Here is a 27488-nt window from a genome sequence, read left to right on the forward strand (position 1 = left end):
GTCGCCACTTACCCCACGCACGTATAACCACATCTAGCCACAAGCTGTGGAGCAAACATGGCCCTATTGATGTCTCTTGAAACTTTGATGAAGTTTCTGATAGACAACCATAAAAACATAAATGCCTGTAATAGTTGACAAATTAAGACATCATTCTATTGGACTGAGACGCTGGATAGATTTGACAAAACTAGAATGCTCACTTTTGTTCTAAGACTCAAAAGTGCATCTTCATAAGGGCAGAATAGCTAGAACGTATTTCTGAGTCTCTCCCCCCCAAAAAATGTGTAGGCTTAAATATGAAGGAGAAATGTTAATTGATTCATTGAACTTTGGAAGCAATTATTTAACACGTTCAATAAACAGAACCCTACCTCTAATCCCAAGTGGCAGCTTTACTAAAGGCATACATTATAATTATGCTTCTGTTTTCACTTCCTCCTAATAATGCAGACCAGGGAAAGACTGTTATTCTACATTGGATTTCGAGCCATCACTCAGGCAAAGCTTCATTAAACCGCACCACGCAGGAAAGGTCACCGTGCGTGTCACGTGTCTCTGTTGTAGCAACTAAATGCTACCAAAAAAGCTCTACTGAAAAATACGACTAAGGTAAGATGAGAACTCAGATAATAAGTTCATCCATTCAACAAATAGAATAGCAGATCAATAGACTGCAATCTTGCCCTGAGGAAAACCTCTCTGTGTGGAAGGCTGAAGTTTAACTGGCAATTAGAATATTTTTTTATGTAAATGCGAAGCTGGACTTAGCTCGACTCAGAAACCATGTCTCATAGAAATGCTACTTACAAATACCACAGGTGCTGGTGTAGACCTTTAGGTTGGCTCAAATACACATTTTAAAAAATGTGTTGAAGAAAGAGCTTCGGGTTAGAGGAAGGAATGAAAGCTACTGGACGTAATCATTGGCCGGGTCTTGAACACTGCCAGTTTGTACTGGGAATTAGAAATGACCTGACACATGAAGCCAGAGATCATGCAGTCTGACCATTCATAAGTGAAATATCCAGGCAGCTGCACTAAACCTACAGCCTGCTTGAAGGCATAGAACAATCAACCATACGGCATCATATAACTCATGTCTTCTATTATGTGATGCTCTGAATTCAATCCTATGGCCCCCCAAGTGGGTCAGGAAAAAAGGGCCTATGATAGAGAAGTTTCGCTGAAGGAAAAGTCCTACAACCTTAGTTACTAAAGAACTCTGACAAAATATGACAGGGAGGAATACATTTAAAAATTAAAAACCACACATGTGATTACATATTCAGGGTAGACGGAGAATAAGGAAATAGGTACTAAGTTATGGAAGGGAGGGAAGAAAAAGGCAGGGAACAAAAAACAGATGAGAACCGGAAACAAAAAATTTAACTGTGTTTTTTTTTTAAAGTAAAGATAATTTAAAAATTATTAACAGCAAATTGTAAAAGCAGGACAGTTTTATACAGGAGGATAACTTGTTAAAAAGCAATAGAGTACATTTTTGAAAACAAAAGTGTGAAACTGAAAGAATGCTAAATGCTCTTTATGCAGGCTGATGGGAAGATTTAAAGGATAATGGTTTACAGAAGACAGAGAAGAGAAAATCACTTGTTACAATGCAAACGGCAAGAACAGAGAGAGGTGTTTTATTTAGATGCACAGACGCCAAAAATGAAGTTGGGTTGCTTCGAATGAAGAAAGAAAGTGAATAGAAAAAGAATCAGGGGGTTGGGGATTTAGCTCAGTGGTAGAGCACTTGCCTAGGAAGCTCAAGGCCCTGGGTTTGTTCCCCAGCTCCGGAAAAAGGAAAAAAAAAAAGAAAAAAAAAAAAAGAAAAAGAATCAGTACTCAGAAATTCCCCATATTGAAAAAAAGTGTAACTTTTCTGATTCACTGAATTCTGTTCGTCTTGAAGAAGAAAACCATGAACATACCCATGTGGTTGAATTAAAGTAATATTATACAACATAATAGAATAAAATAATCTTTTTCCTCAAAGAATACACTACATTATTTCCAACGCTGTTATAAATTAGACCCATGGTAAACACAACAGATCAATGGAGTTGTGAAACAAAATAATAAACAAATAGCTTATCTTTTGAAGAGAGGCAAATCATATTAAAAAATAAAAGGGTAATGTAAACATGTTATATATGCATACATATTAATTTATATACAAATACATAAATGTATAAATAATAGTATAATGAATAATCATAAGTTCATTTTATATATTTGTTATATATAAAAACATAAATGACCTTGAATTCAAAGGAGAGAGTAAGATGAAATGAATGGATTGGTCTGCCTATACAAAGATACGTATCAGCTGAAATACAGGAATGATGCAAGGGGAAAATACTGAAATCAGTGGAACCAAAATAATAAAACGTAACAGGGAAGGTGAGTGGTGGGGAGACACTTAAAATTTTCCAGTGTTCTTGGAAGCAGTAGATTTTCATTGTTTTGTATCATATATATATGTTATATATTATATATATTATATATATACACATATATATGTATATATGTTTACTTATGGATCTGTGTTTTTAACTGAGAATTATTCCACAGTTTTCTGAATTTTTAAACAATTATTGAAATTTGATGACTTAAGATATGTGCATGTAAATACAGAGGCGAATGCCAGCAGCAAACCACTGAACTGAGAATAGGACCCCCGTTAAAGGAATCAGAGAAAGAACTGGAAGAGCTTGAAGGGGCTCAAGACCCCATATGTACAACAATGCCAAGCAACCAGAGCTTCCAGGGACTAAGCCACTACCTAAAGACTATACATGGACTGACCCTGGACTCTGACCTCATAGGTAGCAATGAATATCCTAGTAAGAGCACCAGTGGAAGGAGAAGCCCTTGGTCCTGCCAAGACTGAACCCCCAATGAACTAGACTGTGGGGGGGGGGAGGGCGGCAATGGGGGCAGGATGTGGAGGGGAACACCCATAAGGAAGGGGAGTGGGGAGGGAGATGTTTGCCCGGAAACCGGGAAAGGGAATAACACTCGAAATGTATATAAGAAATACTCAAATTAATAAAAAAAAAGATATGTGCATGTGTGCATGTGTGTGCATATGTGTGGCCAGAACACACATGTGAATGTTAGGTAACAACCTGCTGTGGTGTGTTCTCCTCTTCCTTCCTTTCTTTTACCGAGATCAGTCTCGTCACCCAGCTTGGAAACAAAGGCTTCTTCTTACTGACCTAACTGTCTATCCCGTTCTACATTTTTCTTGAATGTACATTTTTATCTTGAAAGAAACCACTTGCCAGGCCTCTTTAGTTTCTCACTTGCTTTACACTTAAAATTTATGTTTTAGTCCAGCCTTGCCCAGTGCATGAGCATTGCAGAAATTTAGCAAATATTTGTGGGAGAAATGGTAATCAGACTTTGTCAAGGTTTCAAAGACATGCCTTTTTTGTTGATGAAACACAAAACAAAATACTTAAACAACTGTACATAGTATCACGGTATATAAGTAGTTAAAGCAAAGGTGATATATTAATAACCCTGAAAAGCAATCAATCACAATGAAGGATGCTTATTAATGTATATTCTGCATTATCCACATCTCAGACACTGGAAACCTAAGTCCAGACGAGTCTTATTCAATGTAGGTTGCACAGCATAAATGCAACTTAGATTACAGAAGAATGAAAATGACAAGATTTGTTTTACCAGATATGCTAAAATCTCTCCATTATATTACAGTTTGAAATATCAATATGTAGGAAAAATGGAAGGTTTTTTCAATATGGAGAACTGATAAGTACTTATAGATACATTAATTTCCTTTGGTGTGTTTCTTTTATACTTTTCCAAATGATTGCTTCTAGTGCATATGGGTAAAATTCTCTCGGGACACATCTTTTTAAATGACTCATATCCTTAAATATCATGTGGATAATAAATGCCACATGCATTTTTACATTGGCCTCTTGCTTTCAGTCAATGTTTCAAAGTGAGTTTTATTATATATCAATGGAGAGCGGTCCAGAGACATAACAAATTGTATGCTGAAGGCTGGAAGATTAGTTTGGCTGCTCAACTCAATGGGAATTCAAGAGTTTCACTATTAGGTATAATGTAATTTATTAGTATGATAGGAATAATTTTGATCCTGTGAAGGTAGGCCTTCTAGCTCATATTTCGGATAAAACTTTTTGTGAAAGAAAACTATCAAACTTTGTTAAAATATGTCATATTTATGGCCAATGAGCTGACTCAGGCACTTGCCATCAAGCTTCATGACTTGAATTCAATCTCCAGAAACTACGTCATGGGAAGAAAGAATGGAGTCCAAATCCAGTTTGTTTTCTAAATTCCACACATTCACTGTAGCACATATCATCTGTATAATAAGTTAATATATAAGTATTCAATATCCTGTAAGTCCATCAGATAATTTTCTTTTGTGCCTTGTTTATTAAAAAAATACAATTAACCTTTTTCTCACCACATCCTGTATTTTTTTTTTTTTTTGTTATCCCAATTGACAAGTGGGGATGGAGTATTGGAGTAATAGAGTATTCTTTTGTTTATTTAACTCTTTGTTCTCTTTTGCTTTGATACATGAATTCACTCTGTAAGCCAGGCTGACCTGGAACTCACTGTGTAACTCAGGCTGAAATAAGAATTCATATCAATTTTCCTGCCACAGCTTTCTCAGGGCTAGAATTATAGCCACTGGCAACTAGGCCTTCTTGGGTATCATTTTCTTATAATCTTTATTTTGGTTGATATTATTTATGCTTAGGAGTCTATGTTTCTAAGTAAAGTTACTATTCTATGCTTTTCTTGAAAAACTTCATGTTAGCAAGAATAAATGCTTCTCATTTGCCTAATTGTTTTTATTTCTTTTTAGCCCAGTATCTAGTACATCTCAGAAATCCACTAAGTATCTCTAGAATAAATAGCAAACAGACTTTTTTATTCACTGTTTGCACTAAGCTCTTTAAAGTCACTAAATCTCTTTTTTTTTATTAACTTGAGTATTTCTTATATACATTTCGAGTGTTATTCCCTTTCCCGGTTTCCGGGCAAACATCCCCATCCCCCCTCCCCTTCCTTATGGGTGTTCCCCTCCCAACCCTCCCCCCATTACCGCCCTCCCCCCCATAGTCTAGTTCACTGGGGGTTCAGTCTTAGCAGGACCCAGGGCTTCCTCTTCCACTGGTGCTCTTACTAGGATATTCATTGCTACCTATGGGGTCAGAGTCCAGGGTGAGTCCATGTATAGTCTTTAGGTAGTGGCTTAGTCCCTGGAAGCTCTGGATGCTTGACATTGTTGTACATATGGGGTCTCGAGCCCCTTCAAGCTCTTCCAGTTCTTTCTCTGATTCCTTCAACGGGAGACCTATTCTCAGTTCAGTGGTTTGCTGCTGGCATTCGCCTCTGTATTTGCTGTATTCTGGCTGTGTCTCTCAGGAGCGATCTACATCCGGCTCCTGTCAGTCTGCACTTCTTTGCTTCATCCATCTTGTCTAATTGGGTGGCTGTATATGTATGGGCCACATGTGGGGCAGGCTCTGAATGGGTGTTCCTTCAGTCTCTGTTTTAATCTTTGCCTCTCCCTTCCCTGCCAAGGGTATTCTTTTTCCTCATTTAAAGAAGGAGTGAAGCATTCACATTTTGATTATCCGTCTTGAGTTTCATTTGTTCAAGGGATCTAGGGTAATTCAAGCATTTGGGCTAATAGCCACTTATCAATGAGTGCATACCATGTATGTCTTTCTGTGATTGGGTTAGCTCACTCAGGATGATATTTTCCAGTTACAACCATTTGCCTACGAATTTCATAAACTCGTTGTTTTTGATAGCTGAGTAATATTCCATTGTGTAGATATACCACATTTTCTGTATCCATTCCTCTGTTGAAGGGCATCTGGGTTCTTTCCAGTTTCTGGCTATTATAAATAAGGCTGCGATGAACATAGTGGAGGACGTGTCTTTTTTATATGTTGAGGCATCTTTTGGGTATATGACCAAGAGAGGTATAGCTGGATCCTCAGGCAGTTCAATGTCCAATTTTCTGATGAACCTTCAGACTGATTTCCAGAATGGTTTTACGAGTCTGCAATCCCACCAACAATGGAGGAGTGTTCCTCTTTCTCCACATCCTTGCCAGCATCTGTGTCACCTGAGTTTTTGATCTTAGCCATTCTCACTGGTGTGAGGTGAAATCTCAGGGTTGTTTTGATTTGCATTTCCCTTATGACTAAAGATGTTGAACATTTCTTTAGGTGTTTCTCAGCCATTTGGCATTCCTCAGCTGTAAATTCTTTGTTTAACTCTGAACCCCATTTTTGAATAGGGTTATTTGTTTCCCTGCGGTCTAACTTCTTGAGTTCTTTGTATATTTTGGATATAAGGCCTCTATCTGTTGTACGATTGGTAAAGATCTTTTCCCAATCTGTTGGTTGCCGTTTTGTCCTAACCACAGTGTCCTTTGCCTTACAGAAGCTTTGCAGTTTTATGAGATCCCATTTGTCGATTCTTGATCTTAGAGCATAAGCCATTGGTGTTTTGTTCAGGAAATTTTTTCCAGTGCCCATGTGTTCCAGATGCTTCCCTAGTTTTTCTTCTATTAGTTTGAGTGTATCTGGTTTGATGTGGAGGTCCTTTATCGACTTGGACTTAAGCTTTGTACAGGGTGATAAGAATAGATCGATCTGCATTCTTCTACATGCTGACCTCCAGTTGAACCAGCACCATTTGCTGAAAATGCTATCTTTTTTCCATTGGATGGTTTTGGCTCCTTTGTCAAAAATCAAGTGCCCATAGGTGTGTGGGTTCATTTCTGGGTCTTCAATTCTGTTCCATTGGTCTATCTGTCTGTCTCTGTACCAATACCATGCAGTTTTTATCACTATTGCTCTGTAATACTGCTTGAGTTCAGGGATAGTGATTCCCCCTGAAGTCCTTTTATTGTTGAGGATAGCTTTAGCTATCCTGGATTTTTTGTTATTCCAGATGAATTTGCAAATTGTTCTGTCTAACTCTTTGAAGAATTGGATTGGTATGTTGATGGGGATTGCATTGAATCTGTAGATCGCTTTTGGTAAAATGGCCATTTTTACTATATTAATCCTGCCAATCCATGAGCATGGGAGATCTTTCCATCTTCTGAGGTCTTCTTCAATTTCTTTCCTCAGTGTCTTGAAGTTCTTATTGTACAGATCTTTTACTTGCTTGGTTAAAGTCACACCGAGGTACTTTATATTATTTGGGTCTATTATGAAGGGTGTCGTTTCCCTAATTTCTTTCTCGGCTTGTTTCTCTTTTGTATAGAGGAAGGCAACTGATTTATTTGAGTTAATTTTATACCCAGCCACTTTGCTGAAGTTGTTTATCAGCTTTAGTAGTTCTCTGGTGGAACTTTTGGGATCACTTAAATATACTATCATGTCGTCTGCAAATAGTGATATTTTGACCTCTTCTTTTCCGATCTGTATCCCTTTGATCTCCTTTTGTTGTCTGATTGCTCTGGCAAGAACTTCAAGAACTATATTGAATAAGTAGGGAGAGAGTGGGCAGCCTTGTCTAGTCCCTGATTTTAGTGGGATTGCTTCAAGTTTCTCTCCATTTAGTTTAATGTTAGCAACTGGTTTGCTGTATATGGCTTTTACTATGTTTAGGTATGGGCCTTGAATTCCTATTCTTTCCAGGACTTTTATCATGAAGGGGTGTTGAATTTTGTCAAATGCTTTCTCAGCGTCTAATGAAATGATCATGTGGTTCTGTTCTTTCAGTTTGTTTATATAATGGATCACGTTGATGGTTTTCCGTATATTAAACCATCCCTGCATGCCTGGGATGAAGCCTACTGGATCATGGTGGATGATTGTTTTGATGTGCTCTTGGATTCGGTTTGCCAGAATTTTGAGTATTTTTGCGTCGATATTCATAAGGGAAATTGGTCTGAAGTTCTCTTTCTTTGTTGTGTCTTTGTGTGGTTTAGGTATAAGAGTAATTGTGGCTTCGTAGAAGGTATTCGGTAGTGATCCATCTGTTTCAATTTTGTGGAATAGTTTGGATAATATTGGTATGAGGTCTTCTATGAAGGTTTGATAGACTTCTGCACTAAACCCGTCTGGACCTGGGCTCTTTTTGGTTGGGAGACCTTTAATGACTGCTTCATTTTCCTTAGGAGTTATGGGGTTGTTTAACTGGTTTATCTGTTCCTGATTTAACTTCGATACCTGGTATCTGTCTAGGAAATTGTCCATTTCCTGAAGATTTTCAAGTTTTGTTGAATATAGGTTTTTATAGTAAGATCTGATGATTTTTTGAATTTCCTATGAATCTGTAGTTATGTCTCCTTTTCATTTCTGATTTTGTTAATTTGGACGCACTCTCTGTGTCCTCTCGTTAGTCTGGCTAAGGGTTTATCTATCTTGTTGATTTTCTCAAAGAACCAACTTTTCGTTCTGTTGATTCTTTCTATGGTCCTTTTTGTTTCTACTTGGTTGATTTCAGCTCTGAGTTTGATTATTTCCTGCCTTCTACTCCTCCTGGGTGTATTTGCTTCTTTTTGTTCTAGAGCTTTTAGGTGTGCTGTCAAGCTGCTGACATATGCTCTTTCCTGTTTCTTTCTGCAGGCACTCAGCGCTATGAGTTTTCCTCTTAGCACAGCTTTCATTGTGTCTCATAAGTTTGGGTATGTTGTGCCTTCATTTTCATTAAATTCTAAAAAGTTTTTAATTTCTTTCTTTATTTCTTCTTTGACCAGGTTATCATTGAGTAGAGCATTGTTCAATTTCCACGTATATGTGGGCATTCTTCCCTTATTGTTATTGAAGACCAGCTTTAGGCCGTGGTGGTCCGATAGCACGCATGGGATTATTTCTATCTTTCTGTACCTGTTGAGGCCCGTTTTTTGACCAATTATATGGTCAATTTTGGAGATAGTACCATGAGGAGCTGAGAAGAAGGTATATCCTTTTGCTTTAGGATAGAATGTTCTATAAATATCCGTTAAGTCCATTTGGCTCATGACTTCTCTTAGTCTGTCTACATCTCTGTTTAATTTCTGTTTCCATGATCTGTCCATTGATGAGAGTGGGGTGTTGAAATCTCCCACTATTATTGTGTGAGGTGCAATGTGTGTTTTGAGCTTTAGTAAGGTTTCTTTTACGTATGTAGATGCCCTTGTATTTGGGGCATAGATATTTAGGATTGAGAGTTCATCTTGGTGGATTTTTCCTTTGTTGAATATGAAGTGTCCTTCCTTATCTTTTTTGATGTCTTTTAGTTGAAAATTGATTTTATTTGATATTAGAATGGCTACTCCAGCTTGCTTCTTCTGACCATTTGCTTGGAAAGTTGTTTTCCAGCCTTTCACTCTGAGGTAGTGTCTGTCTTTGTCTCTGAGGAGTGTTTCATGTAGGCAGCAGAATGCAGGGTCCTCGTTGCGTATCCAGTTTGTTAATCTATTTCTTTTTATTGGGGAGTTGAGGCCATTGATGTTGAGAGATATTAAGGAATAGTGATTATTGCTTCCCGTTATATTCATATTTCGATGTGAGGTTATGTTTGTGTGCTTTCATTCTCTTTGTTTTGTTGCCAAGACAATTAGTTTCTTGCTTCTTCTAGGGTATAGCTTGCCTCCTTATGTTGGGCTTTACCATTTATTATCCTTTGTAGTGCTGGATTTGTAGAAAGATATTGTGTAAATTTGGTTTTGTCATGGAATATCTTGGTTTCTCCATCTATGTTAATTGAGAGTTTTGCTGGATACAGTAACCTGGCCTGGCATTTGTGTTCTCTTAGGGTCTGTATTACATCAGTCCAGGATCTTCTGGCCTTCATAGTTTCTGGCGAGAAGTCTGGTGTGATTCTGATAGGTCTGCCTTTATATGTTACTTGACCTTTTTCCCTTACTGCTTTTAATATTCTTTCTTTATTTTGTGCGTTTGGTGTTTTGACTATTATGTGACAGGAGGTGTTTCTTTTCTGGTCCAATCTATTTGGAGTTCTGTAGGCTTCTTGTATGCCTATGGGTATCTCTTTTTTTAGGTTAGGGAAGTTTTCTTCTATGCTTTTGTTGAAGATATTTACTGGTCCTTTGAGCTGGGAGTCTTCACTCTCTTCTATACCTATTATCCTTAGGTTTGATCTTCTCATTGAGTCCTGGATTTCCTGTATGTTTTGGACCAGTAGCTTTTTCCCCTTTACATTATCGTTGACAGTTGAGTCATTGATTTCTATGGAATCTTCTGCTCCTGAGATTCTCTCTTCCATCTCTTGTATTCTGTTGGTGAAGCTTGTATCTACAGCTCCTTGTCTCTTCTTTTGGTTTTCTATATCCAGGGTTGTTTCCGTGTGTTCTTTCTTGATTGCTTCTATTTCCATTTTTAATTCCTTCAACTGTATGATTGTGTTTTCCTGGAATTCTTTCAGGGATTTTTGCGATTCTTTCAGGAATTTTTGCGATTCCTCTCTGTAGGCTTCTACTTGTTTATTAATGTTTTCCTGTGTTTCCCTAAGGGAGTTCTTCACGTCTTTCTTGAAGTCCTCCAGCATCATGATCAAATATGATTTTGAAACTAGATCTTGCTTTTCTGGTGTGTTTGGATATTCCATGTTTGTTTTGGTGGGAGAATTGGGCTCCCATGATGCCATGTAGTCTTGGTTTCTGTTGCTTGGTTTCCTGCACTTGCCTCTTGCCATCAGATTATCTCTAGTGTTACTTTGTTCTGCTATTTCTGACAGTGGCTAGACTGTCCTATAAGCCTGTGTTTCAGGAGTGCTGTAGACCTGTATTCCTCTCTTTCAGTCAGTTATGGGGACAGAGTGTTCTGCTTTCGGGCGTGTAGTTTTTCCTCTCTACAGGTCTTCAGCTGTTCCTGTGGGCCTGTGTCTTGAGTTCACCAGGCAGCTTTCTTGCAGCAGAAAAGTTGGTCTTACCTGTGGTCCCGAGGCTCAAGTTCGCTCGTGGGGTGCTGCCCACAGGCTCTCTGCAGCGGCAGCAACCAGGAAGATATGTGCCGCCCCTTCCGGGAGCTTCAGTGCACCAGGGTTCCAGGTGGCCTTTGGTGTTTTCCTCTAGCGTCCGAGATGTGTGTGCAGAGAGCAGTCTCTTCTGGTTTCCCAGGCTTGTCTGCCTCTCTGAAGGTTTAGCTCTCCCTCCCACGGGATTTGGGTGCAGAGAACTGTTTATCTGGTCTGTTTCCTTCAGGTTCCGGCAGTGTCTCAGGCAGGGGTCCTGCCGCTCCTGGGTCCTCCCCCACGGGAGCCCAGAGGCCTTATACAGTTTCCTTTTGGGCCAGGGATGTGGGCAGGGGTGGGCAGTGTTGGTGGTCTCTTCCGCTCTGCAGCCTTAGGAGTGCCCACCTGACCAGGCGGTTGGGTCTCTCTCTCACGGGGTCTGGGAGCAGAGAGCTGCTGCGGGCCGGGATCAGCGGGTGTGGGACTTCCGGTAAACACAGGACCCGCCCTGTCCTAGAGGAATTCTGCCTCCGTGTGTCCCGAGCTCACCAGGCAGCTTTCTTGCAGCAGAAAAGTTGGTCTTACCTGTGGTCCCGAGGCTCAAGTTCGCTCGTGGGGTGCTGCCCACAGGCTCTCTGCAGCGGCAGCAACCAGGAAGATATGCGCCGCCTCTTCCGGGAGCTTCAGTGCACCAGGATTCCAGATGGCCTTTGGCGTTTTCCTCTGGCGTCTGAGATGTGTGTGCAGAGAGCAGTCTCTTCTGGTTTCCCAGGCTTGTCTGCCTCTCTGAAGGTTTAGCTCTCCCTCCCACGGGATTTGGGTGCAGAGAGCACTAAATCTCTTTAGACCTTGCTTTCTTGGCACTTCACTGACACAGTGACGTTTAAGGGTCTTTACTTCTAAAAAGAAACATATGGACATGAAGAATGCTATAGGACTCTCGTTTTCACTGATGTTCAAAGGCATGATGTAACAATTGAAGAAATATTAATCTGTTAAATCATTCCCGGTTAAGCTTGTTTGTGTTCTGTAACATGATTTCATATTGAGATCTCCTTTTTCTCTCTAGGAAGCACATTCAGATAGCCATTGCATTCATTCTCTATGGATGACAAGAGCTTTTGAGGCATTGTTCTTTTGGGCCACACAGAATAAGAGAAGAATAAATATTCAGCATTTATAGACAATTTATTTCCAAAACTCTGTGATCTAGATGGTATATGGGGGCACCTACTTTCCCATGGCTGGTGGCATGACATAGAAGCCCAGAACCTTTGGGTCTGAATAGGCTGTGCAGGATTTGGGATATCTTCTCATTACTAAGGAGAGCTACCAAGCTTGGCTACCTAGAGCAGAGCCCTAAGTCGACTTGATCTGACATTCCCCTAATTCTCTCTTCTTCTCATCATACACAGTACTACATTTATTTTACATATAGAGACATATATGGCATTAAATGAAAATAATTTTAACAAGAAGTTACTAGATACATCTAAGCCTTGGGTTCTAACTGTAATGAAGAAGTAATACTAACTCAGAAAGTGGATGTAGGATTATTCACTTCTGTCAGGAAATGTCCTATAGTGTCTAGCATGCAATACGACCTAAAAGAAAAAAATTACATAATATTCCTTTCTATTTCCAGCTGTTTAGATATCATTGAAATTTCACTTAAAGTATTTTAATATAACATAAAATGTATATTGTATTACAATAATTTTTATTTTTTAATTTCATTTATCTTAAATTAAGACAATAATTTCACCTCCCTCCTCTCTTCCCACTTCCTCTCCTTCACCTCCTCTCTCTGTCACTGTCCATTCCTACTCTGTTTCTCTTCAAAAAATGGCTACAGGCAATGGAAATAGGTCAGACATTACATATCAAGTTACAGTAATATTAGGCAGCTTCTCTTCTATTGAGGCTCGCCAAGGCAACCCAGTAGGATAAAGGGACCAAAAAGCAGGAAGAAAGAAAGAGAGAGAGAGAGAGAGAGAGAGAGAGAGAGAGAGAGAGAGAAGATCAAACTATACAATTCCAATAACATATGCAGAGAGCCTAGGTCAGTCCCATGCAGCTCCCTGGTTGGCGATTCATCCTCTGCGAGCCCCTATGGGCTCAGGATGGTTGATGCTGTGGGTTTTCTTGAATATTCTGTGGTGTCCTTTATACCTCTGACTCCTGCAATCCTTTCTCTCCCTCTTCCACAGGATTCCCTCGCACTATCTTATATTTGGATGTGGATCTTTCCATCCGTTTGGTTGGGTGAAGCCTCTCTGATATCAACTGGGCGAGACTCCAATCTGTGAGTATGGCAGAATATCATTAGGAATGATTTAATTTCATTGCCATTTTTTTCCTCTTCGTGTTTAGTTCTATAGTGGGTCTCTGGGTTATCCAGCTTCTGGCTCCTCCCAGCAGTGTTGGGAATGAATTACAAGTTGGAACAGCCAGTAGTTGGTTACACCTTTAATTTCTGTGTCACCTTTACCACATCACATATTATAGGCACACAGATTGTAGGTTAAAGGTTTTGTGGCTGGGTTGGTGTCCCAATTCCTCCACTGGTAGTCTTACCAGGTAATAGGAGATGACAGGTTCAGGATCCACAGCCTTCTTTCCTAAGAGTCTTAGCTAGGGTCACTTCATTGATTCCTGGGAGTTTCCATTGCCCTACATTTCTAATGTATCCCAGAGATACAACCTCCAGTTCCAGTTGTCTCAGTTCTCTTTCCTTCTAACCTGATCCTTCCTGTTCCTATCCCCACCGTACACCTATCCAGTCTCCTCTCCCCATCTATTTTCCCTTTTTAGTAAGATTCACACCACACATCCAAACCCTCCTTGTTATGTAATTTCTTGAGTCCGGGTTTTATAGCAGGGTTATCATGTACTTTGTGGCTAATATACACTTATAAGTGAGTACATAGCATGTTTGTGTTTCTGGGTCTTGGATACCTCATTCGGGATGATTTTTTCCTAGATCTATTTGCTGCCAAATTTCATGATGAGTAATACTCCATTGTGTAAATGTACCACATTTTCTTTATCCATTCTTAGTTGAGGAACATCTAGTTTTTTTCCAGTTTCTGCATATTATGACTAAAGCTGCCACGAATATAATTAAGCAAGTGTCCTTGTTGTACGGTGGAACTTCTTTTGGGTATATGGCCATGAATGGTATAGCTGGGTCTTGGAGATCTCTTCCCATTTGTTTTGTTTTTTATGAACCACCGTACTTATTTCCAAAGTGGCTGTTCAAGTTTACCCTACCACCGTCAATGCAAGACAGTTCCCTATGCTCCACATCCTTGCCAGTAATTGCTGTTAACTCGTGTCTTCTATATTAGCCATTCTGACAGGACTCACAAATCATTTTGCTATGCAGTTCCTGGATGTCTAAGGGTGTTAGTGTTTCTTGGCCATATGAAACACCTCTATTGTGGATTCTCTGTTTACGTCCGTACCCCATTTTTAAATTGTATTATTTAGTCTGTTGTTATCTAATGTTTTGAGTTCTTTATATCAGCCCTCCGTCAGATGTGGAGTTGGCAAAGATCTTCCCCTATTACATAAGCTGTCTTTTGATGAAGTCCTTTGCTTTACAGAAGCTTTTAAGTTTCATGAAGTTCTATTTACTCATTGTAGATCTTAGTGCCTGTGCAACTATTGCTCTGTTCAGGAGGTTTTCTCCTGTACCAATGCATTCAAGATTATCCCCCAGTTTCTTTTCTGTGGGGTTCAGGAGACCTTTGATTTACTTGGACTTCAGTTTTGAGCAGGGAGATAGATATGGGATCTATTTGCATTCTTTTACATGCTGACATCCAGTTAGACCATCTGTTGAAGACTTTTTTCTATTGTATATTTATGACTTCTTTATCAAAAATCAGTTACCCATGGATGTGTGTGTGCATGTGTGCATGTGTGCGTGTGTGCGTGTGTGTGTGTGTGTGTGTGTGTGTGTGTGTGTGTGTTTCTGGGTCTCTGACTCGATTCCATTAATCAACCCATCTGTTTTTATGCTAATACCATGCAGTTTTTATTATTTTTGCTCTGTAATAGTTTGAAATTAGGACTGGTGAAACCTCTAGAGGCTCTTTATTATATATGATTGTTTGAATTATCCTGTGCTTTTTGTTTTGCTCTATGAAACTGAGTATTGGTCCTCAAGGTCTGTAAAGAATTGCATTGGAATTTTGATAGAGATTGTGTTGAATCTGTAGATTGCTTTGGTAAGATGACTACTTTTACTCTTAATCCACTTTTACTACCAATCCATAGCATGGGAGATCTTAACCATTTCCTCAGAGACTTGAAGTTCATATAGGTCTTTCACTTGCTCTGTTAGTGTTATACCAAGGTACTTTATATTATTTATGGTTACTGTTAGTGGTATTGTTTCCCTGATTTCTTTCTCAGCTCACTTATCATTTATCTATAGGAAGGCTACAATTTTGTCTTTTGGTAATTTAATATGAAGGGAGCTATTTTGATGAATGTGTTTATCAGTTATAGGAGCTCTGTGGTAGAATTTTTTTGATCACTTCTGCATCCTGTCATATCATTTGCAATAGCAATACTGTGATTTCTTCCTTCCCAATTTGTCTCCACTTGATTTCTTTCAATTGTCCTATAGATCTAGCTAAAACTTCAAGTGATAACTTGACTAGACATAGACAGAGTGGAGAGTCTTGTCTTGTGCCTGATTTTAATGAGAATGATTTAGATTTTTCTCCATTTAATTTGATGTTGGCTATCAGTTTGTTGTATATTGCCTTTATTATATTTTGTTATATGCCTGTATCCCTGATTTGTCCACAGCTTTTATCATGAAAGGGTGGATTTAGTCAAAGACATTTCCCATCATCTAATGACATGGGCATGTGTTATTATTATTTTTCATTTTGTTTATATGGTGAATTATATTGATGGATTTTCATAAGTTGAACCATCCCTGCATCTTTGTGATGAAACCTACTTGATAATGGTGGATGACGTTTTTGATGTAGTCTTGGATACAGTTTGTGCTTATTTTATTGAGTATTTATGGGTCAATGTGAGGGAAAATGGCCTGAAATTCTTTTACTTTGTTGAGTTCTTGTGTAGTTTTGTATCAGTATGTATAGCCTCATAAGATGAATTTTGCAATGTTCCTTTTTATTCTATTTCATAGAATTTAAAAAGTATTGGTATTAGTTTTTCTTTGAAAGTCTGATAGAATTCTGCACAAAAACCTTCTGGCCTTGGGCTCTTTTTAGTTGGGAGATTTTAATGATTGATTTCTTCTATTTCCTTAGGAGTTATAGTTCTATTTAAATTGTTTTAGCTAACCTTAATTTAATGTTGGTGAGTAGTATCTATAGAGAAAATGGTCCATTTTCTTTTAAATTTTCCAATTCTGTGCAGTACAGGTTTCTGAAATAAGATCAATTTTTTTCTTTGGATTTTCTATGTGTCTGTTGTTGTGTACCCTTCTTCATTTCTCACTTTGCTAATTTGCATAATCAGTCTGCCTTTTAATTTGTTTGGATAAGGGTGGGTCAATCTTGTTGATTTTCTCAAATTTCGAATTCTTTACTTCATTGATTTTTTTTTTGTATCATTTTCTTTGCATTGCATTGATTTCAGCCCCAAATTTGATTATTTCCTGGTATCTCCTCTTGTTGAATGTGTTTGTTTCTCTCTATTCTGGAGCTTTCATATGTGTTGCTAAGTCACTAGTATGAAATCCCACTAATTTCTATTTAAAGGCACTGAGTTCTATGAACTTTCCTCTAAATACTGTTTTCATTGTGTCCCATATGTATGCATATATGAATGTATGTATGTATGTATGTATGTATGTATGTATGTATGTATTGTTCTTGATTTTCACTGAATTCTAGAGTCTTTCCTCTTCAACCCAGAGGTCCTTCGGTAGAAAGCTATTTATTTTCCATGAGATTGTGGACTTTCGATTGTTGGTGACCAGCTTTAATTCATGGTAGATTGATAATATACATTTGTTGAGACTTGCTTTGTGACTGAGTAGATGATCAATTTTGGAGAAGCTCTGAAGTGCTGAGTGGGCATACTCTTTTTTGTTTGGAATGTTCTCTAGATGTTTATTAAGGCCATTCGAGTCAAAATTTCTGTTATTTCCATTATTCCTCTGTTTATTTTCTGTTGCAAAGACCTGTTCAGTGGTGAGAGTGGAGTGTTCAAACCTCCAATATTAATGTGTGTGGGTTCCATGTATGATTTAAATTTTAGTAATGTTCCTTTAATGAATGTGCGTGCCCTTGCATTTGGGCATAGATGTTCAGAATTGAGATGTCATATTGGTGGTGGATTTTTTCTTTGATAACTATAAAGTGTCCTTCCCTATCTCTGATGATTAATTTTGTTAGAAAGTCTATTTTGTTAGATATTAAAGAATGGTTACACCAGTATGCACCACAGGTATATTTGTTTGGAAAATCTTTTTCCAGCTCTTTACTCAGAGGTATTATCTATCTTTGAGTTTAAGATGTGTTTCTTCTATACAGCAGAATAATGCATCCTGTTTTTGCATCGTTTTTATTAGGGGCATTGAGTCCACTGATATGGAGAGATATTAATTTCTCTTATTTTGTTGTTGACCATAGTGTGTGTGTGTGTGTGTGTGTGCATGTGTGTGTGTGTGTGTGTGTGTGTGTGTGTGTGTGTGTGTTTGCTTTCCTGATTTTGGATGTGCTGGTGTGAAATTCTTTATTTCCTTTGTTTCTTGGATGGAGTTAACCTCCTTGTGTTGGAGTTTTCCTTCTAGTTTCTTCTGTGTGGTCAGATTTGTGCAAATAGTGTTTAAATTTGGTTTTGTCATAAATATCTTCTTATTGCCATCCACATGATTGAAATATTTTCTGGATACAGTAGTGTGCTCTGACATATATGATCTTTTAGCATCTGCAAGACATCGATCTGTCCAGGCTTGTTTTGCTGAGACAAGTCGTGTGTAATTCATATGGGTCTGCTTTTGCATGTTACTTGGCCCTTCTATCTTATAGCTTTTAATTTTCTTTGTTCTGTATACTTAATGTTTGTGTGGCTTGGGGCTTTCTTTTTTTTAATTTATTTAATACTTAATAATAATTCTTTGGTTTCCGGGCAAACATCCCCCTTCCCCCTCCCCTTCCTTATGGGTGTTCCCCTCCCAACCCTCCCCCCATTGCCGCCCTCCCCCCAACAATCTAGTTTACTGGGGGTTCAGTCTTAGCAGGACCCAGGGCTTCCCCTTCCACTGGTGCTCTTACTAGGATATTCATTGCTACCTATGAGGTCAGAGTCCAGGGTCAGTCCATGTATAGTCTTTAGGTAGTGGCTTAGTCCCTGGAAGCTCTGGTTGCTTGGCATTGTTGTACATATGGGGTGTCGAGCCCCTTCAAGCTCTTCCAGTTCTTTCTCTGATTCCTTCAACGGGGGTCCTATTCTCAGTTCAGTGGTTTGCTGCTGGCATTCGCCTCTGTATTTGCTGTATTCTGGGTGTGTCTCTCAGGAGCGATCTACATCCGGCTCCTGTCGGTCTGCACTTCTTTGCTTCATCCATCTTGTCTAATTGGGTGGCTGTATATGTATGGGCCACATGTGGGGCAGGCTCTGAATGGGTGTTCCTTCAGTCTTTGTTTTAATCTTTGCCTCTCTCTTCCCTGCCAAGGGTATTCTTGTTGCTTGGGGGCTTTCTTTTCTGATCAAATCTATTTGGTGTCCTGTAAGCTTCATTGTACATTTATAGGCATATATTTCTTTATGTTGGGATTTTTCTATGATTTTATTGAAATATTTTTGGGCCTGTGAGCTGGAAGTTTCCTCCCCCTCCTCCTTGTCCTCCTTCTCCTTGTCCTCCTCTTCTCATCCTCTTCCTTTTCTTTTTATTCCTATAATTATTGCATTTTGTCTTTTTATAGTGTCCAAGATCTCCTGGATATTTTCCATCAGGAAATTTTTAGATTAACATTCTCTTAGATCAATCAGTCTATTTCTTTCATAGTATTTTCAATCCCCAAGATTCTTTCTTCTTTGATTGTATTTTGTTGGTGATACTTATGCCTGTAGGACCTATTTCCTTACCAAGGTTTTCCATTTCAATTTTCAGTTACCTTAACCTGGCTATTTTTTTTTCTCTGCTTTCTTGGCATTCTTTAAAGAATTTATTGGTTTCTTCCAATTTTTTGTTTGCTTTTTTCCTTGTCTTTTAAAGGAATTTTATTTTTATTTCTCCTTTAAGGACCTCTATCATCCTCATAAAGTTGGTTTTAAGGTCCACTTCTTGGGCTTCAGCTGAATGAGAACATTCTGGTCTTGCTTTCATAGGATAGCTGGGCTCTGGTATATTGTCCTGGCTGTTGCTGCTTGTGTTCTTACCCTGGGATTTTGGCATCTGTGTTTGGTTTGGGATGATTATAGTCTGGGTGTTGACCTCTAAGTTAGTCTCATTGGAAGGAAGTTTTGTTCCTTGATTTCTGTTTTCTCTTTGGTCTTTTGGGCTTTGTGGCTTGGCGTTCTGGTGATCTGCTTGACCTCTGAACCACTAGGGTATCTCTGACCAAGTCGGTTGTTTGACTTCTGACAACTTTCTTGGCTTTTGGTGCAGCAGGAGGTCTCTTTCTTCTTATTGGTGTGGTTTGCACCTAAGTAGCTGGTATTTGCTGGAATTTGGAGCATAGGTCCAGCTACAATGTGGGTAGTGAGGTGAGGGTAGTGGTCTTGGGGAACTGAGTCTAGGGAATGGGGCAGTTCAGCTGACAATGGCCCAATCACCTTTCCGTCTGACTCCTTGGCCTACATCTGAGCATCAGAAGTCTGACTATAATTTTTAAAATATAGAGTAAAATAGCTCTGATTCTTACTAGTTCCCCTTCTATCTTACTGAGTGATAAGAATTATGAAAAGCTTTATTTGTATAAGAAAGTTGTTTGTAGTGACTTCCATTTCTGTTTACAGGCTATAACTGAATATCTACTGCACCATATAATTTAGGAATAATTATATATGTATATAATTTACCTTTTGGTGACATATTTTGGGTTTAAATATGGATGTAATTTGAAAGGTTTCTCTGTTTCTTTAATAATGAAATTAGAGACAGGTCTTCCTGGTTGCTGCCGCTGCAGAGAGCCCCTGGGCAGCACCCCACGAGCGAACTTGAGCCTCGGGACCACAGGTAAGACCAAATTTTCTGCTGCAAGAAAGCTGCCTGGTGAGCTTGGGACACACGGAAGCAGAATTTCTCTAGAACCGGGCACGTTCTGTGTTTACCGGAAGTCCCACACCCGCGGATCCCGGCCCGCAGCAGCTCTCTGCTCCCAGACCCGGTGAGAGAGAGACCCAACCGCCTGGTCAGGTGGGCACTCCTGAGGCTGCAGAGCGGAAGAGACCACCAACACTGCTCACCCCTGCCCACATCCCTGGCCCAAGAGGAAACTGTATAAGGCCTCTGGGCTCCCGTGGGGGAGGGCCCAGGAGCGGCAGGACCCCTGCCGGAGACACCGCCGGACCCTGAAGGAAACAGACCGGATAAACAGTTCTCTGCACCCAAATCCCGTGGGAGGGAGAGCTAAACCTTCAGAGAGGCAGACAGGCCTGGGAAACCAGAAGAGACTGCTCCCTGCACACACATCTCGGACGCCAGAGGAAAAAGCCAAAGACCATCTGGAACCCTGGTGCACTGAAGCTCCCGGAAGGGGCGGCACAGGTCTTCCTGGTTGCTGCCGCTGCAGAGAGCCCCTGGACAGCACCCCACGAGCAAACCTGAGCCTCGGGACCACAGGTAAGACCAACTTTTCTGCTGCAAGAAAGCTGCCTGGTGAACTCAAGACACAGGCCCACAGGAACAGCTGAAGACCTGTAGAGAGGAAAAACTACACGCCCGAAAGCAGAACACTCTGTCCCCATAACTGACTGAAAGAGAGGAAAACAGGTCTACAGCACTCCTGACACACAGGCTTATAGGACAGTCTAGCCACTGTCAGAAATAGCAGAACAAAGTAACACTAGAGATAATCTGATGGCGAGAGGCAAGCGCAGGAACCCAAGCAACAGAAACCAAGACTACATGCCATCATCGGAGCCCAATTCTCCCACCAAAACAAACATGGAATATCCAAACACACCAGAAAAGCAAGATCTAGTTTCAAAATCATATTTGATCATGATGCTGGAGGACTTCAGGAAAGACCTGAACACACTTAGGGAAGCACAGGAAAACATTAATAAACAAGTAAAAGCCTACAGAGAGGAATCGCAAAAATCCCTGAAAGAATTCCAGGAAAACACAATCAAACAGTTGAAGGAATTAAAAATGGAAATAGAAGCAATCAAGAAAGAACACATGGAAACAACCCTGGATATAGAAAACCAAAAGAAGAGACAAGGAGCTGTAGATACAAGCTTCACCAACAGAATACAAGAGATGGAAGAGAGAATCTCAGGAGCAGAAGATTCCATAGAAATCATTGACTCAACTGTCAAAGATAATGTAAAGCGGAAAAAGCTACTGGTCCAAAACATACAGGAAATCCAGGACTCAATGAGAAGATCAAACCTAAGGATAATAGGTATAGAAGAGAGTGAAGACTCCCAGCTCAAAGGACCAGTAAATATCTTCAACAAAATCATAGAAGAAAACTTCCCTAACCTAAAAAAAGAGATACCCATAGACATACAGGAAGCCTACAGAACTCCAAATAGATTGGACCAGAAAAGAAACACCTCCCGTCACATAATTGTCAAAACACCAAACGCACAAAATAAAGAAAGAATATTAAAAGCAGTAAGGGAAAAAGGTCAAGTAACATATAAAGGGAGACCTATCAGAATCACACCAGACTTCTCGCCAGAAACTATGAAGGCCAGAAGATCCTGGACTGATGTTATACAGACCCTAAGAGAACACAAATGCCAGCCCAGATTACTGTATCCAGCAAAACTCTCAATTAACATTGATGGAGAAACCAAGATATTCCATGACAAAACCAAATTTACACAATATCTTTCTACAAATCCAGCACTACAAAGGATAATAAATGGTAAAGCCCAACATAAGGAGGTAAGCTATACCCTAGAAGAAGCAAGAAACTAATCGTCTTGGCAACAAAACAAAGAGAATGAAAGCACACAAACATAACCTCACATCAAATATGAATATAACGGGAAGCAATAATCACTATTCCTTAATATCTCTCAATATCAATGGCCTCAACTCCCCAATAAAAAGACATAAATTAACAAACTGGATACGCAACGAGGACCCTGCATTCTGCTGCCTACAGGAAACACACCTCAGAGACAAAGACAGACACTACCTCAGAGTGAAAGGCTGGAAAACAACTTTCCAAGCAAATGGTCAGAAGAAGCAAGCTGGAGTAGCCATTCTAATATCAAATAAAATCAATTTCCAACTAAAAGTCATCAAAAAAGATAAGGAAGGACACTTCATATTCATCAAAGGAAAAATCAACCAAGATGAACTCTCAATCCTAAATATCTATGCCCCAAATACAAGGGCACCTACATATGTAAAAGAAACCTTACTAAAGCTCAAAACACACATTGCACCTCACACAATAATAGTGGGAGATTTCAACACCCCACTCTCATCAATGGACAGATCATGGAAACAGAAATTAAACAGTGATGTAGACAGACTAAGAGAAGTCATGAGCCAAATGGACTTAACGGATATTTATAGAATATTCTATCCTAAAGCAAAAGGATATACCTTCTTCTCAGCTCCTCATGGTACTTTCTCCAAAATTGACCATATACTTGGTCAAAAAACGGGCCTCAACAGGTACAGAAAGATAGAAATAATCCCATGCGTGCTATCGGACCACCACGGCCTAAAACTGGTCTTCAATAACAATAAGGGAAGAATGCCCACATATACGTGGAAATTGAACAATGCTCTACTCAATGATAACCTGGTCAAGGAAGAAATAAAGAAAGAAATTAAAAACTTTTTAGAATTTAATGAAAATGAAGATACAACATACTCAAACTTATGGGACACAATGAAAGCTGTGCTAAGAGGAAAACTCATAGCGCTGAGTGCCTGCAGAAAGAAACAGGAAAGAGCATATGTCAGCAGCTTGACAGCACACCTAAAAGCTCTAGAACAAAAAGAAGCAAATACACCCAGGAGGAGTAGAAGGCAGGAAATAATCAAACTCAGAGCTGAAATCAACCAAGTAGAAACAAAAAGGACCATAGAAAGAATCAACAGAACCAAAAGTTGGTTCTTTGAGAAAATCAACAAGATAGATAAACCCTTAGCCAGACTAACGAGAGGACACAGAGAGTGTGTCCAAATTAACAAAATCAGAAATGAAAAGGGAGACATAACTACAGATTCAGAGGAAATTCAAAAAATCATCAGATCTTACTATAAAAACCTATATTCAACAAAATTTGAAAATCTTCAGGAAATGGACAATTTCCTAGACAGATACCAGGTATCGAAGTTAAATCAGGAACAGATAAACCAGTTAAACAACCCCATAACTCCTAAGGAAATAGAAGCAGTCATTAAAGGTCTCCCAACCAAAAAGAGCCCAGGTCCAGACGGGTTTAGTGCAGAATTCTATCAAACCTTCATAGAAGACCTCATACCAATATTATCCAAACTATTCCACAAAATTGAAACAGATGGAGCCCTACCGAATTCCTTCTATGAAGCCACAATTACTCTTATACCTAAACCACACAAAGACACAACAAAGAAAGAGAACTTCAGACCAATTTCCCTTATGAATATCGACGCAAAAATACTCAATAAAATTCTGGCAAACCGAATTCAAGAACACATCAAAACAATCATCCACCATGATCAAGTAGGCTTCATCCCAGGCATGCAGGGATGGTTTAATATAAGGAAAACCATCAACGTGATCCATTATATAAACAAACTGAAAGAACAAAACCACATGATCATTTCATTAGACGCTGAGAAAGCATTTGACAAAATTCAACACCCCTTCATGATAAAAGTCCTGGAAAGAATAGGAATTCAAGGCCCATACCTAAACATAGTAAAAGCCATATACAGCAAACCAGTTGCTAACATTAAACTAAATGGAGAGAAACTTGAAGCAATCCCACTAAAATCAGGGACTAGACAAGGCTGCCCACTCTCTCCCTACTTATTCAATATAGTTCTTGAAGTTCTAGCCAGAGCAATCAGACAACAAAAGGAGATCAAAGGGATACAGATCGGAAAAGAAGAGGTCAAAATATCACTATTTGCAGACGACATGATAGTATATTTAAGTGATCCCAAAAGTTCCACCAGAGAACTACTAAAGCTGATAAACAACTTCAGCAAAGTGGCTGGGTATAAAATTAACTCAAATAAATCAGTTGCCTTCCTCTATACAAAAGAGAAACAAGCCGAGAAAGAAATTAGGGAAACGACACCCTTCATAATAGACCCAAATAATATAAAGTACCTCGGTGTGACTTTAACCAAGCAAGTAAAAGATCTGTACAATAAGAACTTCAAGACACTGAGGAAAGAAATTGAAGAAGACCTCAGAAGATGGAAAGATCTCCCATGCTCATGGATTGGCAGGATTAATATGGTAAAAATGGCCATTTTACCAAAAGCAATCTACAGATTCAATGCAATCCCCATCAAAATACCAATCCAATTCTTCAAAGAGTTAGACAGAACAATTTGCAAATTCATCTGGAATAACAAAAAACCCAGGATAGCTAAAGCTATCCTCAACAATAAAAGGACTTCAGGGGGAATCACTATCCCTGAACTCAAGCAGTATTACAGAGCAATAGTGATAAAAACTGCATGGTATTGGTACAGAGACAGACAGATAGACCAATGGAATAGAATTGAAGACCCAGAAATGAACCCACACACCTATGGTCACTTGATTTTTGACAAAGGAGCCAAAACCATCCAATGGAAAAAAGATAGTATTTTCAGCAAATGGTGCTGGTTCAACTGGAGGGCAACATGTAGAAGAATGCAGATCGATCCATCCTTATCACCCTGTACAAAGCTTAAGTCCAAGTGGATCAAGGACCTCCACATCAAACCAGACACACTCAAACTAATAGAAGAAAAACTAGGGAAGCATCTGGAACACATGGGCACTGGAAAAAATTTCCTGAACAAAACACCAATGGCTTATGCTCTAAGATCAAGAATCGACAAATGGGATCTCATAAAACTGCAAAGCTTCTGTAAGGCTAAGGACACTGTGGTTAGGACAAAACGGCAACCAACAGATTGGGAAAAGATCTTTACCAATCCTACAACAGATAGAGGCCTTATTTCCAAAATATACAAAGAACTCAAGAAGTTAGACCGCAGGGAAACAAATAACCCTATTAAAAAATGGGGTTCAGAGCTAAACAAAGAATTCACAGCTGAGGAATGCCGAATGGCTGAGAAACACCTAAAGAAATGTTCAACATCTTTAGTCATAAGGGAAATGCAAATCAAAACAACCCTGAGATTTCACCTCACACCAGTGTGATTGGCTAAGATCAAAAACTCAGGTGACAGCAGATGCTGGCGAGGATGTGGAGAAAGAGGAACACTCCTCCATTGTTGGTGGGATTGCAGACTGGTAAAACCATTCTGGAAATCAGTCTGGAGGTTCCTCAGAAAATTGGACATTGAACTGCCTGATGATCCAGCTATACCTCTCTTGGGCATATACCCAAAAGATGCCTCAACATATAAAAGAGACACGTGCTCCACTATGTTCATCGCAGCCTTATTTATAATAGCCAGAAGCTGGAAAGAACCCAGATGCCCTTCAACAGAGGAATGGATACAGAAAATGTGGTACATCTACACAATGGAATATTACTCAGCTATCAAAAACAACGAGTTTATGAAATTCGTAGGCAAATGGTTGGAACTGGAAAATATCATCCTGAGTGAGCTAACCCACTCACAGAAAGACATACATGGTATGCACTCATTGATAAGTGGCTATTAGCCCAAATGCTTGAATTACCCTAGATCCCTAGAACAAAGGAAACTCAAGACAGATGATCAAAATGTGAATGCTTCACTCCTTCTTTAAATGAGGAAAAAGAATACCCTTGGCAGGGAAGGGAGAGGCAAAGATTAAAACAGAGACTGAAGGAACACCCATTCAGAGCCTGCCCCACATGTGGCCCATACATATACAGCCACCCAATTAGACAAGATGGATGAAGCAAAGAAGTGCATACCGACAGGAGCCGGATGTAGATCGCTCCTGAGAGACACAGCCAGAATACAGCAAATATAGAGGCGAATGCCAGCAGCAAACCACTGAACTGAGAATAGGTCCCCTATTGAAGGAATCAGAGAAAGAACTGGAAGAGCTTGAAGGGGCTCGAGACCCCAAAAGTACAACAATGCCAAGCAACCAGAGCTTCCAGGGACTATGCCACTACCTAAAGACTATACATGGACTGACCCTGGACTCTGACCCCATAGGTAGCAATGAATATCCTAGTAAGAGCACCAGTGGAAGGGGAAGCCCTGGGTCCTGCTAAGACTGAACCCACAGTGAACTAGTCTATGGGGGGAGGGCGGCAATGGGGGGAGGGTTGGGAGGGGAACACCCATAAGGAAGGGGAGGGGGGAGCGGGATGTTTGCCCGGAAACCAGGAAAGGGAATAACACTCGAAATGTATATAAGAAATACTCAAGTTAATTAAAAAAAAAAATAAAACAAATAAAGGTTGAAATCAAAAAAAAAAAAAAAAAAAAAAAAAAAAGAAATTAGAGAGTACTATAGTATAGATACATTGTACTCAATTATTCTCTCTGAGGGATACTTAATTTTTCATATTTATTTTGAAAACCCAAAGTAATATTCCTTCTAAAATAATTTCATAATTTTATGCTTTATTAGTTTTGTGTGAATTAATTTATTGCATCCTTTTTACATATTTGAAAATCATCTTTGTTGTTTTTGTGATGCTGAATGATCAGTTTATAGTTTCAGATTTATCAATGAGATCTAATACATTTGAAGATCTTTTAAGGTCATTTGTTTGAATTAATTCCTATTTTTAAAATTTTTATAAAGTTGTTTATATTTTTCTGATATGTAGATTGTCTTGATTTATGCTCATCTATGAATCCATTTTCAATATAAATGTTCTTCCAATGCTTTTCCCAGTCTGAACTTCCCTTTTTTTTTCTTGTCACATAAACTTTGTTATTTAAATGTATAAGGTTCTGTTGAATTCATCCATTTGCTAATTTTTCTTAGATAAAAATCTACTTACCATCTTTTGCTATTATGAATCCTGAATTTTGTATCTTTGTGGAAACAAAAGTACTCAGTATAAGATAAAACTGTCTCCTACTCTGTACTGATAATTTTGTACAATTTTACATTTAAATCTACCGTCCATTTTAATAGAGATTTTAAAGAAAAGATATGGCAGAAGGCAATTTATTTCTTCAGTTAGTTATTTGCTAAAGGCATATGGTGTGTGAGCAATTGCTCTAACCCTCCGATTATAAGAGTGAGCAGTAGAAGATTCCA

Source organism: Rattus norvegicus, chromosome 6 (assembly GCF_036323735.1).
Source record: "Rattus norvegicus strain BN/NHsdMcwi chromosome 6, GRCr8, whole genome shotgun sequence".
In the NCBI taxonomy this organism is placed as follows: domain Eukaryota; kingdom Metazoa; phylum Chordata; class Mammalia; order Rodentia; family Muridae; genus Rattus; species Rattus norvegicus.